The sequence below is a fragment of the Phascolarctos cinereus genome, unplaced genomic scaffold, assembly GCF_003287225.1.
Source record: "Phascolarctos cinereus isolate Bilbo 61053 unplaced genomic scaffold, phaCin_HiC Scaffold_7;HRSCAF=346, whole genome shotgun sequence".
In the NCBI taxonomy this organism is placed as follows: Eukaryota; Metazoa; Chordata; class Mammalia; order Diprotodontia; family Phascolarctidae; genus Phascolarctos; species Phascolarctos cinereus.
The window spans coordinates 9,380,649-9,396,620 of NW_027556180.1; the positions used below are offsets into that span (position 1 = coordinate 9,380,649).

General features: G+C 46.8%; 1 protein-coding gene across 5 annotated transcripts in view; it reads right to left on the reverse strand.

Moving 5' to 3' along the window:
- Positions 1 to 15,972, reverse strand: part of LPP (LIM domain containing preferred translocation partner in lipoma) — a 709,534-nt gene that overhangs the window by 641,446 nt on the left and 52,116 nt on the right. For 4 of the 5 annotated variants that reach the window (XM_020989038.2, XM_020989040.2, XM_078147348.1 and 1 more), the window contains one exon: positions 14,505 to 14,633. The gene's annotated coding sequence lies outside the window, so the exon portion shown is untranslated. Of the gene's footprint in view, positions 1 to 5,969; positions 6,066 to 6,284; positions 7,071 to 14,504; positions 14,634 to 15,972 lie in introns of those variants that run through there. The other variant, XM_020989048.2, reaches the window with a different exon arrangement.

Below are 15,972 nucleotides of genomic sequence, written 5' to 3' on the forward strand. Positions count from 1 at the left end.
ACAAACTCCTCCCCAGTTTCTCCTCAACCCTGCTTACAGTGATCCCTCTCCTCCATAACAAGCTTCTCCTCTAATAAAATTATTCCCCATGAAAAGAAATCACAGTCAAACACAAAGGAAATCCTGAAGAGCCTCGTGGACAGACAGACAGGCAGAGCCCCCCCCCCAACCAACCTACTGCCAGCCAATTAACAGAATCCAAATGCAACCTAAATTACCAGTTGCTAGAGAGCTCTCCAATTCCAGGCTAAAATTCCAAGGAGAATTAAATGCTATATGTAATGTAACTGCTTGTTTTCTATTTAAAATTCATTTATTCCCCCCCTTTATATTTCAGAAAATGTCTATAATAGCTTTCCTTTAAAATAAAAAGTGCATCTTCTTGAATGAAGAAAAATCTGGAGACTGAAACCTGTCGGGGGCACAGCTGTAGGGACAATAATTATGCTCAGCAGAAAAAAGTGGCTTCCCAGACCCTTGGGAGGGGAGGCCATTTCAGTTTTGTCTTTGGTCCCCCTCTAGCTACACTCAGGACCTGGACGCATAGTAGGGGCAATGCATAAATTCTTCTTCATTCACAGCAGAATATGAGAGGCAGAGAGAGCCTGGGGAGATGCTGCAGCCTACCTCCTGCCCGCCTAAGAGGAGACTCAGGACCAGAGGATGGAAGATCGTGTCCTAGAGAGTCTGGGCACCGGTGGGAAGAGGCTAAGACTCTGGCCACCTCGTTCCACCCTCACGCTGCTCTAAAGGGGAAGAAAGATGATTTCACAGACTGCTGAGAAGACGTGTACGGGCCAATGCTGGAGGAAGAGAATAGAAGCAGGAAAACAAGGTGTGCAGTAACCACAGTTCTGTAAATTTAAATGGTGGTCCAGGAGTTAAGAACTCTGAAGGACACAGTGACCACCATGGCTCAGGAAGAAAGAGGACACTTCAAGCCCCTCACCTATTGGCAGAGCAGTGATGACCTCAAGGTGCTGAATGAAAGGCGCAGTTTTAGACACGATGAATGGATTTGTTTGGCTTAACGATTCTTATTTGTTAAGAGGGAAAGCTTTTATTTTTCTCTACGGGTGAGATTTATAGAGGTAGTAGTAATGACACCAAATAAAAGAAGAAAAAAGGGGCAGGGGGAGTAATGACACATTAAAAAATACACACAAAGTAGTTCCTGGGGTCACAGAAAAGCAGGGCAGCACTGGCATGATTGTGTTACATTCGTTACATATTTTTTAAACATCAAACTATATATACCATTCATGGTTTCCTAAACAATTCTCTTCTATTTTTGACATATAGAAAGGCTCATTGTCAGTACTTGTTAAATTCATGACAAAAATAAAGGGAGTAGAATGGGATCATGGGAAAAAATCAAGCGATTTTCCAACAGCCATTTCCACTCCTCCTCCTATAGAACTGTAGGTGCGGCTCGGTGACCGTCTTCAGCATGTGTCCAAGATCTCTGCACCAGGGAGGTACCCATCCACCTGCAGGCCATTTGTAGCTTTTTCATGAATTAGTCTTTTTCTTTTGGGAGCACTGGGTCAGCCTCCTTGAACAGTCAAATAAGATAATATACGTACATCTCTTGGGAAACCTTGAAGAGATGTATAAACGCCAACTATTATTATCCCCATCATTATTGTCATTAGTATTAATTATTCAGGATGTCCAAGATTGCAGTAGGGGTTCAGTGTCCTGAATACAATGTCATCTTCAAACACGACCACCTACCAGAGTAAAAGCAAAGCTTGACCACCGATGGAGAATCCTTCCTATATTTGGACTTTGCCCATGAGATCCTCTCTAATACCAGGAACATGGCTCCTTGGGTCATCCCTTGCCTAAAGCTGAGAAGCAGAGCCTTGCCCCATCAACTAAATGCCCTTATTGAGTGCCTAGGACATGCCCAGGTGTGGCAGACACAGAAGGCTTCTCATGTTCTTCCAGTTCTAAATCCATGATCTTGGTTGGCCTCCTCATTTCTAAAATTAGGGGACGTGGGCTCTGAAGTCCTTCTTGGCTTTGACATTCTAAGATTGTTTGAGAAAAAAAAATGTTCAAGAGACAGGCGTCTGAAGGTCTGTCCCCACCCTCGACTCTCACTTTTTTTTTTAAATCTTCTGGAATTGTCCTCTCTAGGCCTCAGGGAGGGGCCAAGCAAACAAACAAGGCTCATTTGCCAAATCTGGTTTTGACTCTACCTCTAGGGTCCATCTATTACCAAGATAGTCCTTGGATCAGGTGGGGGTTTAGGAAGATGGAGGACCCACTCTTCTGCCGGGAGATAGGACAGGCGACAGTCCAGCACCTGGTGTATTGCCCTCACTGCTCACCAGCACACCAGTGCCAGGCAGACCAGCACACGTTCAGGCACCAATGTTGACAGCCACACTCACAATGACAGAGCCACCTTGCAGGGCCAGATTCTTCTCCTTTCTCCCCATATCCACCAAGCCAGAGGAATGAAACCAAACTTGGCAAGACGCTAGGTGGGGTCAAATGGACAGTGTCTGGAAGACTTTCCCTTGCCAGAAACTGGGATTCACATCCTCTGACAAAGGAGCCATTCCTGCTTATTCAGTGAGTCCTGGTGCATGGCCAGTGTTGAAGAAGCTTAGATGAAATTTTAGCAGTTTCATGGTGGATGAGAACATCAGCTTTGTCCCCTTAGGCAATGACTGGTGGAATGGTAGCATGGAGATCTGTCCAGCCTCCCCAGTGAAAGAAGTTGATGCGTAGCAATCAATTACTTATCCAATCAACACTGATGAAATGCCAAGCGCTGGAGATATGGAAAGCCAAGAGTTAAATACTCCCTAACTTCAAGCAGCTTGCAATCAATCTGCCCAGAAGAGAGGTGGGGTGCTCCCAGCCTCCTTGCTTTGGAAGGTCTGAGTGGCTTTGGGAGAGTCAACAGTTCAATGCAGCAAACGCTGACAAGTACATCCCGTGCTGATGTGGCCAACTCTGAGGATCCGACGCTCAGCAATGGAAGAGACCTTCGAGGCCATCTGGCTCACCTCACCCCATCCTCATTTACAGGTGAGGCCCAGAGAAGGAAAACACCCAGCTAGGAAGCATGTGACATGGGAGTCAAGCATGGGGCTTCTGCCTGCAAGGTCAGCATTCTTTACACAACGCCACGTTGCCTCTAACAAGCTAGTACAGGGATAAGGAGCACACATACCTAATTATAACATGGATCAGAATGAACTGAGACCAAAGGGGGTGTGAGACAGGAGAGCAGAGGCTTCTGCCACCTACAGGAAGCTATTCCTGACCCTCCTCCCCAGCTACTGGTGCCTCCATTCATTCCCCCGGCCCTCAAAAACTGTGCCTTGTATTTATGCCTTCATTTGCCTTCCTTCTCCTGCTCAGCCAAATACAAAAGACTGGAAGCTGAGGCACAAAGGCAGAGGGGAAATGGACTAGATGGACTGTGAAAGGCCTCAGCACTCCAGATCTACAATTTCTTCCTGAGCCTCAGTCTCCCTATCTGTAAAATGAAGGGTTTAAAGTAGGTGACTTCTAGAATGCCTTCCAGGTCCTGCTTTGGTATCCTACCATCAGAAGAGAGAGACACGACTTTCACAGACTCTTAGACTCCCCAAGCTAGTTAGAATGACAAAGAACCTTGGAGGTCAGCTGGTCCATTTTACAGATGAGAAAGTGGAGGCCCAGAGAGTTCACGAGTGGACTTGCCCAAATTGTAAGCAGGAGAGACAGGATTTGAGCCCAAGTCCACTGATTCCGAGTCCAAAGCTACCTTCACCCTACCCCACATGAGTGGGAGCCAGAGGAGATGCACCCCTCCCCAACCCTGACCAGCTTCGCCCCTTTGCTGTTGGATTTCAGGGACAAGTCCAGTGGCTCCTCAGACCCTGAGATAGGTGTCCAGACTCCTCCCCTTACACATAGCCATGCTAGAGCTGTGGGTCCACTTGGTCATGATGCCTGCCTCCTGGTCTGCCCCCTCCCGGTGCCTCTGAAAGATGTTAGGCTCACAGACCAGGTGTGGGAAGGGACCCCAGAAGCCACCAAATCACCTTTCTCCTCTTACGTCAGAGGAAAGTGAAGCCTGGGAAAACTGTCATCGGGCTATGAGTGCTGGAGAGCTGGCCTTTCTCTGTGTTCCCAGAACTCAGCACAGTGCCTGGTACACAGTGGGTGCATAATAAATACTTACTGACTCCCCAAGTTCAATGACTTACCCAAGGTCACACAGCAGGTTAAAAAAAGAGCTAGGGGATCTGAAGCCCTGTCCTGTGATGCCAATTCTGTTAGGAGTCTTTCCAGGAAGTCAGCACTCACACCTTTCCAGTTTAGATTGCTTCAAAGAACAGAAGGCTCTTCTTGCTAACAGGCCATTCCTGATTGACCAGAACTACCTGGCATCTGCACACAATTTCTCTGGCCTCCTACAGCTGCCCCTGATGCTCCCAAGCCACACAAGCCCTTCACCACTCTTCTTTCCAAACTTTTCAAGTGGACCACGGACCCAATCTCAAACCAAACTGGAGAACCAAAACTGAGCTCTCAGACTTAAGCCCTGCCAGAGGATGGTCCCCCTGGCCTCTGTGGTCACATCAACCCCACCCCCACTAAGGAAGTGAAAAAGAAAATCCATGGCCAAGTGCCCGGAAGAGGCCCCCTCTGAGCAGATGCCCAGGCTTCCAGAGGTAAAGGCGGAGCCTGGCAGGGCCACTGGAGAGACCATGCCCAGCCGACACAACTCTTCACTCCAGCTGCATTGCTGAAACAGAAAACTCCCCTGGCGTGGTGTGTGTCCCAGGAAGGCAGCGCTCGGGTGAGCCAGCAAGCCTATTCCAAAGTGGCTCCCACACGCACCAACATTCAAAACTGTTGTGGAGACCAGAGCAAAAGGCGTCCACCAGCATCTGTTCAGGAGCACACACCCTGTGCCCAGCACTGAACCCGTGACATGGGGAGAAAGACAAGAAAGGACATGCATCCCTGCCCCCGGGAGCTTCCTGGGCTACCCAATGTCCACAAACAGCAATGCAGAAATACCCAGAATGGACAGTTTGAATAACTGGGAGGGGGAGAAGACTGTGTAAGAGGTGATGCTGTGCCCACCCGGGAGGCAGCTCCGGATGGCAGAAGTGAGGAGGAAGCCAATTCCAGTCACGAAGGACAGCGTGTGGCCAAGGCACCAGCGACAGGTGGGATGGCACGGAGAAGCCACAGCCAGAAGGCCAAGAGAGGCAATAGAGATCGGAGTCACCAGAGAGGACGAGTGGAATGGAGGGACCCCTGCCTGGCCCCAGAGGCAGAGAACATGCAGCGTGGTGGCCCAGCTCAGGCCCCCAGATAGACCTGCCAAGCCCCGTCCCCTCTCCCTGAAGCCCTTTCCTCCTCCGTAAAAGGTCTGGGAAGGACCCAATGACCATTAAGGTCCCAGCCAGCCAGATCTAGGAAACCTTGCCTTCTGAAAGCAAGAACCTGGCTGAATATTTGCTCACACCAGAGGGCTAACACAAGGACTCTGCCCCCGTAGAGCCCCAGCTCCTGGAAAGCCTATGAGCCTCCAGAAGTCCCCGAAGCCTGGTGTGGAGGACGGGCTCTGAGCCCAAAGCTATGCTGTGTGACCACTGCTGCTCTAGCTACATGCAAACCACCCCTATGCCTCCAACTCCAACAATGCCTCTTGGAACCTTCTCACTCCATTTCTTTATGTACACACATGATTCCTGCTCAGAAAAAGCCCAGCTCCTGGCCACATCCCTATTCCCCAAGGGAAGAGGTGGGGAGGCAAGGGGGGGAGACGTCCACACACACACACACTCACACACAAACATTCTTCTCAGAACCCAACAAACGATCACCCCCGGGCAGACAGTAACAACGTCCTGTTTTTCCCGACAGGCCAAGGCTTTCTGGAGCCACCCAGCTGAGGAAAAGGAGCCTCTTTGCTCCAGCCCCGACCATCCATGTGTACTTACTCTCCAAGGCAGCTCGTCCCTGGTGTGTTCCCTCATTCCCTGAATCCCTCTCACACACGCCCTTCTTCCTCGTGCAGAAATAATTGGAAGGAGGTCCTGAAGGAAGGGGATAAGGCTCAAGCATTCGCTGCTCAGCCTCCAAAACAAGGGGGAAGGGGGAGGGGGGAACCCTATTTTCTGGAAACAGGAATTCAAATCCTGCTCCTTCCCAACCCTGAGTCACCTCCCCTCCCCTCCCCTCCCAATAGATCAGGGCAATGGGTAAACATTTCCAAATATGGAGAAGCAGGCTAAGGAGGATGTCCAAAAAATCACCCTTCTCCTCTGCTCTGGCACTCGGAGGATATGCTCCTCTTAAGAAATATCCCATGTCTCTCTGTCAATGATTAACCAGAAGAGATGCTGAGGCTGGACTCTGTTCCAGTTACTGTGCTAGGTGGAGGGGCAGAAATCATCAGGAAGTCAGTGGTCTGGGTGGCAAAGGGCTCTGGTGTGGCTGTGATTCACGACAATTTCCTCCCAACACCTAAGGGTGTGGCTGCAAGAGAGCAGGTGTGTAAGTGAGGGAGCAGCTGGGAGAGTGTAAAGGCAGGACAGGCCAGAACCCCCTATCCCTCCTCACACATTCACTCTCAGTTTCCCAGAAGGGGATATCACAATTCCTCCGAGGTGGGCAGATTCATCAGGGGGGGCCCCAGGCCAGACCCAAGGATCTCCAGGATCTCTGGGCCAGGCAGAACATGAGAACGAATGGGCTCAGACCTCAGTCCATCCTGACCATGTGCCCCTGAGAACATTCAAGACCAAGGCAGACCCTGGGCTGATGCAAGCTCCTTTCCCGTGAACATTCTGATGGTCATGCTTCTGACGTCCTAAACCTTCTGAGCGTTGAACTGATCTGAGGAGGGTAGTGAGTAGAGGCAGAGGGAAATAAAGGCATAAGAGAAAGGAGCCTTGATTCTCTATCTGACCAGCGAGGCTCTCCTTGTCTAACTGCCCTTCACTGTCCACGCAAACAGGCTTTGCTTCTATTCCTTCTTCACACTCCACATTCCATGCCCCCACCTCCTTGTCTCTGCAAAAGCTGAGCATCTGCCTAGAATGCACTCTCCCCTCCCCTCAGCCTCTGAGAATCTGGAGCATCCTTCAAAGCTCGTCTCCAACACTGCTGCCTATAGGAAGATGCTCCTGCTCCCCCCCCAGCTGTTAGTGCCTCCCCTCCCCACCCCTAAAATGCCTTGTATTTATCAATCAATAAATATTTATTAAAACAGAAAAAAAAGTACTTACATGTACAGAAAGTATTTGTAGCAGCTCTTCTCTGGTGGCAAAGAATTGGAAACTGAGGGAATGCCCATCATTTGGGGATGGCTGAACAAATTGTGGTCTGTGATTGTGATGGAATATTGTGCTATAAGACATGATGAGCAGGATGCTCTCAGAAAAGCCTGGAAAGACTTACATGAACTGATGCAGATCGAAATGCACTGTGCACAAAGTAACAGCAGTATTGTAACATGAGCATTGTGGATGACTTAGCTGTTCTCAGTACTACAATGATCCAAGACGACTCTGAAGGACTTAGGATGAAAAATGCCACGTGACCCCAGGCAAAGAACTGTCGGTGTCTGAACACAGATTGAAGCAGGCTATCTCTCTATATATATGTATGTGTGTGTGTGTGTGTGTGTGTACTTAATAGTAGGTGCTATACACACACACACACACACACACACACACACACACACACACACACACACACACACATATATACACAAAGCACCTACTATTCTCTAGGAACTGTGCTAAATACTGGATTTATTCATTTTGTAAATAATTCAGATATGCTTCTATAGGCAATTTGAGAGCCTACAAGATGGTGCCTATCTGCTCTGATAGAAGTCCCTCCCCAAGACCTCCCCAGACCAGCAAATTCTTAAATCTAGTGCCTCTCCTTCCAAGTCTTGTATTTCCCTATGTCTCTCTGTAAAGAATATAAGTGGCTTAAAAGCAGAGAGCATTTCATTTTTGTCTTTGTAACCCCACTGCCTGGCACATAGTAGGCACTTTTAAAATACTGATTGGTCGACTAGTGCCAGGAGGGAGGACATGACTTTTAAGGGATCATAGCCACCCTTCATCCTTCTGTGGGTCATGTGCTCAATTCAGTTTACCAGTTGTTTTTGTTGTTGTACATTTCTAAAATATCAATATCCAGAAGAGATGCACATGTCTTACTCTAGTTTTACCTGATGATATACATTTTCTCTCTCTCTCTTTTTCCTTTTCTCTCTCTTTTCTTTTTTCTTTCTTTATCTTTCTTCTTTCTTTCTCTTTCTTTTTCTTTTTTTCTGTTTCCCTTTCTCTTTTTCTTTGCCTTTACCTTTGCCTTTTATCTGGAACTGGTCTCCTAGCAACTTCCACCCACTGTTTCTCTTTGTACCCTCCAGGGCTAAGTAGAAAATCTCTAATTATCATTGAAAACAGTTATCCAGTTGCTCAAGTCCATTCAAAGGTCATGGTTCAAATCTCAGCCACCCAGCTTACGACCTGTGTGACTTTGAGCAAGTCCTCTCTACTCTCTGGGCTTCAGTTTCCTTATCTCCAAAATTCAGGGGTTGGATGGACCAATTCCGAAGATCTATTATTCTGTCTCTGAAATCCAATGAATGTTCTGAGGGGGGCTCCATCCTCACCCTTGAGTAGAATACATACTCATAAGTAAGGATGCCACAACTGAAGATGCCAAAGTCCATAAGAGACTAGCAAAGTTGTGAAAGGCCAGAAGAGGTACCAATGACTTCTGCTGACCAAGGTCTTTTTCACAACACAATACAGTACTTAGGCAAATTTTGTTCAACATTTTTATCAGTGAACTGGATGAAAGCATATATGACCTGAATGGAGCAGAGTCAAGGCATGCCCTGGATCAGCTCTGCTCATTCTAATGAGATCTCAAGAGTCAGGAACAGTGATCTTGACCTTTCAAGGAGTAATTGAATAGGGATAAGTGCCAAGTCCTGTCACTGGGTTCAAAGGATCAGTGTCACAAGTACAAGATGGTAGAAGTATGATTAGATGGAAGGACTTGAGGATTGTGGTGAATGTGCAAGGTCAACAATAGTTAACAAGTGTGCTAAAAGGGTCACTGTCATCTTTGCCTTTATTAAAAGAGGCAGAGAAATAAAACTGAGAGAGGCAATAGCTTCACTAAATCCTGTCCTCCTCAGATGACTTTTGGGAGTCCTATCATCTTCAGTTCTTCATGACCCTGAAGAAAGCTACTGACTTCCATTGGCAGCTAGGTGGCTCAGTGGAGTCAGGAGAACCTGAGTTCAAATCAGGTCTGAGACACTTATTGGCTGTGTGACTCTGGGCAAGTCACTTTACCCTGTTTGCCTCAGTTTCCTCATCTGTAACATGAGCTGGAAGTGGGAAACCATTTCAGTCTTTGCCAAGAAAACCCCAAATGGAGTCCTGAAGAGTCTGACTGAAAAATGAATGAACTGACTTCCATCCACTGGTGAGTGATCACCTTGTGAGGGGCCTGGAAATCATATCACCCAAGGATCCCCTGAAGGACTTGAGGACGTATGATCTTGAGGAGAGATGAATTAGAGAGGACATGATAGCAGTCTTAAAGTAAGTGAAGGGCATTCAGGAAAAAGAATTTGTTCTACTGGCACTGGATTGCAGGACTAGAGCCACGAAGTAGAAAATACAAGGAAGAAGATGTCAGCTCACCATAAGGAAATGCTTAATTAGAGTGAATCAACACTGGAATGGTTGGCCTCAGTGAGAAAGAAGATTTTCATTTCTGAGGACATGGCAGGGAGGCAGCGGGGTGGGGGGGGGAAGCCCTTGGGTGGAAGGTAAACCAGGTGTTTTGGAAGACCTCTTATAATCTCTCATTTGTTGGATTCTTGGTAGACAGAGAGAGAGCTCTATGCTTCATGTTACAGATGAAGAAAAAGAGGCTCAGAAATGTTGTTGAGTCTCCCATTTGGGGTCCTCCTGACAGCAGTACTGGACCTTCTCTAGTTCATTTTACAGATGAGGAAACTGAGGCAAACAGGGTGAAATGACTTGTCCAGGGTCAAACAGCTAATAAGTGTCTGAGGCTGGATTTGAACTCAGGAGGATGAGTCTTCCTGATTCCAAGCCCAGCGCTCTATCCACTGCACCACCTAGATGCCCAGGAAAAGTACTCACTCAAACTTTTAACTCCAATAGTAAGTATCTAAACCAGGACTTGAATCCAGTTTATCTGACACCATGTCCAGACCTCTTCCCAGTAGACTGAACATGGGGATTGACTGAGCTGGTGGAAGTGAGTGTCATTGAAGGCTTCAGAAGGGACACAGAATTTCAGCTGGGCTAGGAAGAATTTCAACTGGCATGGATGGGAGTGAAGAGCATTTGAGATATAGAGAATGGCATTAGTGAAGTCACAGAGGCAAGAAAGCACGGAGGGATGCAGGAAATGTTGAGGTGTCCTGTATGGTGGGATGAAGAGGGCATGGGGGAAGAAAAATGGAGCTCAGAAGATGTGTTGAGCGGCTTTACGTTAGTTCTTAAAGGTGGCAATGAATGCCTATATCAGGGTGATGACAGCAGGGATAAAAAGGAGGACCACAGGCCAGATGGAGTGAAGGGGGAGTTGACAGGACATGACCACTGATTAGCTATGACATCAGAGAAAGGGAACGGGAAAGAAAATCTCATCTGGGAACACTGGTGACTACTAATCATAACCATAGCTAAGCCATAACCAAGCTGAGGAAGGAAAGAGAAAAGAGTGGCCAATCAGGTCAGAAACAGCAGAGAACCCAAGGAAAGGAATGGAGAGGGAAAATGGTTAATTAAACTCAGATGTCATGCCCAGCACTGGAGATACAAAAGAGAAAATGGAGACACACGCTGTCAAGGAGGTCACATCCTAATGAAGAGAAACAACACATAAAGGAAGGCTCGAGTCCACGTTCAGTTCACGGCAGGTAGGAAGGTGCGATGGTTCATGGGCAGGGGCAGAAGCAGGGCAAATGGCAAGGTCCAGGAAGGACTAGCAAGGAAAAAGAAAAGACCACTGTGTTTGGTGCTTAGAGGGAACTAGTCATTCTGCTGTACTACAAGAGTTGAGCAGACAGAAGGTGTTGAGGAAATGAAGGCATGGGGAAGGCATGGTGATAGAGTATTTTTCACTTGGGTCTAAATACTGTCATTTATGGTACTTTGGCAGGACAATTGACTCCATTTTTCTAGATAACGAAATAAAGTTGAAGAAGATATAGCACTTCACAGTCAGGAGGGAAATCACTAGATGAGAAGGACCACAAGCTAGTGTTTGCCTCCCAGTTCATTAAAGACAAAAAGCCCAAGTGCCCAGTGAAGACTTCCTCAAGTTATTGCAATGACTGCAGAGGCTCAGAGTACTTAGCATGCGATAATGATATGGTCCATTACACCCCCCAACACACACACACACACACACACACACACACACACACACACCTTACAAAGCTCCCGGTAATCTAGGTCAGTCAAAACAATGGAGTGTTCATTCATCTGTCCCTAGAAACCCAACAATTTATATGCACTGGTAGAATTACAACTATGTGCCCTGAGTATCCAATCACTAAGCAGGTCAAAAGAGTTTAAATGGTACAGACATCATCTTCAAACTCAACAAGCATGGGACTAGTTGGGGAGACAAGTCCTAACAAGCTGGACCAACAAGAAATATGAGAACACATAGAATCAAGTGTCAATTGGCACAGCACAGACCACATGTGAGACTAATCAAACTATAAGCATTTATTAAGCACCTACTATAGGCCCTGGAATGGTGCTAGGCACTGGGAACAGAAAAAGAATGAATTTTAAAATCCCTGCTCAAAGGTGCCTACATTCTAATAAGAGAGTAATCACTGGGGACCAGGGTAGCCAAAATGTATCCTTCATAATAGAGAATCCCAGAATCTGAAAGGTTACAAAAAGCTCAGAGGCCTCCCCTGACCAAAAATCCCATCTGCAACACCCTTCATTTGACAATATCTACTGGTCACTACCTCCCGAAAGTTAGCCCATTCCATTCTGAGATACTTTGGTGGGTAGTTTTCCTCACATCAAGCCAAAATCTGACTCCCTACAGCTTCGACTCACTGGTCTAATTTTTAGCTTCTGGGACCAAGTGGGGAAAAAAGAAATCAACATGCATGTATTAAGCACCTACTGTGTGCAAGGCACTTCATGTGAATCAGCTATCAAAGACTTGAAGACAGTTATCATATTCTCTTACTTCTGTTCTACCAGGTAAACATCTATACTTTCTTTACTTGATCCTCACATGGAAGAAACCCGAGGTCCCTACAACCTACTAGTCACCCTCTGGTAGACACTCTCCAGCTTACCATTGTCTAAATGGGAGTGCCCAGAACTGAACACAAGGCCCCAAAAGGTCAGGTCTCAGCAGGGCACAGCTCCATAAGACCAACAGCTCTCTTATTCTGAACATGATGCCTTTCTGAATAAATACCCATTGATTAATTCAGCCCAAGATTACTTTCTCTTTTGGCCGTGAAATCATAGCTGGAGATCTCATACTGAGTTTGTTGTCCCCTAAAATCTTTACATTGTGTTCACACCAACTATTTTCTAGACTTCTTCATCTTAGTATGTGCAATTGATTTTTTGGTCCCAAGCTTAGAATTTTACATTTATTTTAACCAGTGCAGGATATCTGTACTAGAAATACATATGTTAGTATTGCATACTGCCAAGGAAGGACTGTTTGCAAAGGAGTGAAGAAGTCCCTTGGAATTCGAAATAGTAGTAGTATTGTGAGAAAATCTTTCTGTGACCTATTTCCTCAATTAAAAAATGAGAAAATTAGGATATATGATCACTACAACTCCTCCTCTTTGGCTGCTTTTTTTTTCCCTTTGGGTCAGAGGGCAAAGGAATAGAAGGACACATTTGGAAGTCAAGAGTTCTAAATGATGGAGCGGCCCCAAGAAAGGGAAAAGAAGAAAAGGTGATCATCATTTACCAAGCATAGTCCAGCTACCAGGTCTTAGGACCTGTCCAAAGGCCCCATTGTATACCAAATCACAAAAAGTAATAGTAGCAGCCAGAATAACTAGAAAAAAGTGATGACTATACCCCAGAAACATGTGCATTTCATTAGTACACATGCGGGGGTCAACCCCATGTTTTCTGGTCTGGCAACTGGGAAATACAGGGAGTTTCTGAATTCTCTCTTACTTGACATAAACATTAGGAATCAGCATGTATGTCCTCCATGGAGTTTGTAGGATAATAAACCTTAGGGGCCAGATGCTCCAACCCACTTATTTTATAGAAGGGGAAACTAAGACCCAGACAGGCTCAATGACTTGTCCAAGTGATATGGGTAGATTAAGTGTCAGAGGCAGGATTTGAACTCTGGTCCTCTGGCTATACTATGCTATCTCTTATGCATTTCCAATGAATTTGTGGTCATCTTCACTACTCACCCAAGAGCGACTCATGGTTTTTCCCAACTCTGATGTCACTCCAAAACATAAAAAGATATAGCAAAGCTATTTCCCAAGTGATTTGAGTCTCACTGGCTGTCCGACATTCCCAGAACCTAGTGACCCGAGGGTCAGGGGCTCAAAGCTAGAAACCTCATTCCAAACTCCCTCACTGCTGCACCATTAGCCCAGGAAGGCAGACGGGCCTCTGAACTTCAGTCCCAGGACGACAGAGCGAAAAGGAAATTTCTCCGACATTTCCTTGTAGGATGCAAGAGGGTTCTTTCTCACAATTCTAAAGTGGCCGGGAGGCAAGGTGGGTGAGTCACTAGGCAGATGCTAAGGCTGAGAGCCTGCCACCCAGTACAGGCACAGGATCTAGGTCAGGCCTCCTTTTCAGTGCTGGTTTCCCATCTCCCTAGTGAGGGGTCTCTGGCAGCAATTGTACATTCTTTTACAAACACAGCAAGCAATGAGGTCATTACCAGACAATTCAACAAGAAGGCTTACGGAAACCCATCACAGAAACAGCAACATGGCCAAGAGCTCCCTCTCCACGGTCCCCATTGGAGCTGTTCAACGTGTGTGAGTAAACACCAGTTTTCAGACTCCCAGTGGGACTCCAGACCTAAATGAGGCCAAACGAATTCTTGGGTCAAATGGAGTTCATGTAGGTGAACTTTGGAAGCAACCTGGAGATCCTGGATTCCGGGTGCCAGGCCTGAAATGTTTGCCTTGGGGGAGGCTCCAGCAATGGCAGCTCACAGATATGAGTGCAAGGACACATGGGAAAATCCACAGAGAGGATGGCCAGAAGCTATTTAGCAGCAAGGAGAGGAGATGCTTCAAAGTAGGAATTAATCAAGGGTTCTGTATATTTCATATCTCAACCTTAGAAAAAGCATCTACCACCTTGCCATGCCTCCTCTCCTAGTCATCTGCCCAGGACCACTGCCTAGTACCTGAAATCCCACCCCCATGTCCTCATAAGCCAAGGGTAAAAACAGGAATTGGTACATACCAATGATGTCTTTGACCAAAGGAGGAGGCCCGGTGAAAAAGAAGTCTTCGATGGAGAAGCAGGTTAGCCCTCCGAGGCCTTCCTCTGGCTCCCTCACAATGGACACCACTTGAGGATTCTCTTCAAGCCCTGTTGAAAGCAAAATCTTCCCATCAGTTACAAAGAAAGAAGAGCCACCATCTCCCCAACGTGGCTGGCAGCCCAGCTCCCAATGCTCTGCCCTTGACCTAGGCTCCTCCAACTGTTCCACTCATTGTTAAACTTGGAGAGGAGAGTAAGAAAAGAGATTCTCAGTGGAACCCCAGCTGTCCAGAGAAGGAGCTGACCGAAGTGTTTTGAGCCGCCAGTGAATTCGGGTCATTTGCCAGCTCTTTACTCTGTGATTCTGAACGAGTCCCATAATCTCGGATGCTTTCGATTTCGGCCTGGAAGTTGGGGCAGGAAGACATTGGGGAAGGGAAGGAGGAACTTAAAACAAAAAAAAAAAGCCAGGCTTCTTGCAAATATAACAGTCATTCACAGCTCCAGGGGAGACTGGAAGCTCATTTTATTTAGAAACATGATCCTGACATCCAATTATCAGGATCATGGCACTTGCTACCTCTCTGGACCTAAGGTGTTTTCTATAAAACCATCCTGTGAGCTGAGGGAGGAGGAAAGCATGGGAGAGCAAGAATCTGATTTAGCTGGTGAGGAAACCAAGGCTGAGAGAGGTGAGTTGATCTATATGAGAAACAAGCTTCTCTTCTAGATCTCCTGCCTCCAGGCTCTCCCCATCCTCACCAATCATCTTCTGCAGAGTTCCTAACTGGGCAGAGTCATTTCTACCAGGCTTGGCTGCCTTAGAGGCTCACAGAATCACAGATTACGAGCTGTCCAAGTGACTTTCCTGAAGCACATGTCACTCCCCTCCCTCTTGAACCTTCGAGGACTTCCTATGGCCATCAGGATAAAAAGCAAATGTTTCCTATTGGCTTTTAACATCTTTCCAAATCTAGCTTAACTTATCATTCTAGAATGACTTCTAATCGTGCCACCCATGGGGGTTTATGGGTCTATGCTCTAGAGTCCAAAACTGGCCTATTTAATGTTCTCTCCTACATCTCCTGTATTTGCCAAGGCTGGCCCTCCTCACCTCCACCTCTTGGAACCCTAGATACACTGCAGTCTCAGCTCAAGGGCCACTCCCTTCCTGATCCCCCCATTTGTTAGTACACTCCTCCTCATGAAAGAACTTTGTCTATATTTGGGATCAACATATTGCTGTCCCTTTTGTACCCCACCCCCACCCCGCTTCCTAGTAGAATGCAATCGGCTCGGTGGCAGACTTCTTTTTTGCCTGTATCCCTGCCTGGCACAGTGCCTGCCTCAGAGAGGTAACTTCAGAGGCTTCCATATTTAGGACTCAAATAGGAAGGTCCAATTCCCTTTGACTTGTTTTACAAATGAAGAAATTGAGGCACAAGGA